The sequence below is a fragment of the Alligator sinensis genome, unplaced genomic scaffold (genome assembly GCF_000455745.1).
Source record: "Alligator sinensis unplaced genomic scaffold, ASM45574v1 scaffold781_1, whole genome shotgun sequence".
NCBI lineage: Eukaryota > Metazoa > Chordata > Crocodylia > Alligatoridae > Alligator > Alligator sinensis.
The window spans coordinates 4,822,264-4,822,930 of record NW_005841845.1 but is presented as its reverse complement, the minus strand read 5'-3'; positions in this window follow the sequence as shown (position 1 = coordinate 4,822,930).

Genomic DNA, 667 nt, shown 5'->3' with positions numbered 1-667 from the left:
GGGCGACTTTTGTCCCTGTGAGTGTCTGACCCTTTTGGAGCCTGCGTCGCCGCCGCCGCCGCCGCCTTCGGACTTTTGTATTTAATAAAGTTTCCAATGTTCGGCCGCTGCTCCCGGGCCTGTGCACGGGGGGGGGCGTGGGGTCAGGGTGGAGGAGCCCCAGGGGCCTGCAGATCCTGGGCCGCGGCCCACCCGTGCCTGATGTCGGGGGCCGAGGGCACCCTGCTCCTGCTCCTGCTCCTGCTCCTGCTCCTGCTCCTGCTCCTGCTCCTGGGGGGTGCGAGGCAGGAAGGAGCCTGGCCCGAGCGCTGGGGCTGGGCTGGGGACACCCCCAAGGAAGAGGAGGGCAGGGAAAGGGTGGTAGCAGCCCGGGCACCTTGGCACACTGGGGGCATCAGTGCCAGCAGCTGCTTGGGGGGCAAGTGCATGGGGCCGGCGGGCAGGGACCCCGGCTGCCCTGCCGGGGGGGAGAGGGGGAGCCTGGCCTGCGGAAAAGGGGGTCCCAGGGCAGCGGGGCGGGGGGCCGCGGTGCCCTTAGGGTTGCTGGGGCGCCGGGCGAGAGAGTCCTTTGGGGCAACCTTGGGGTTACTCAGCTAAATATTACCCCCCCCGGCCCGTGCATCCTCTCCCTGCTCTGTGCGGGGCTGCGATGACCACCCAGCGCACG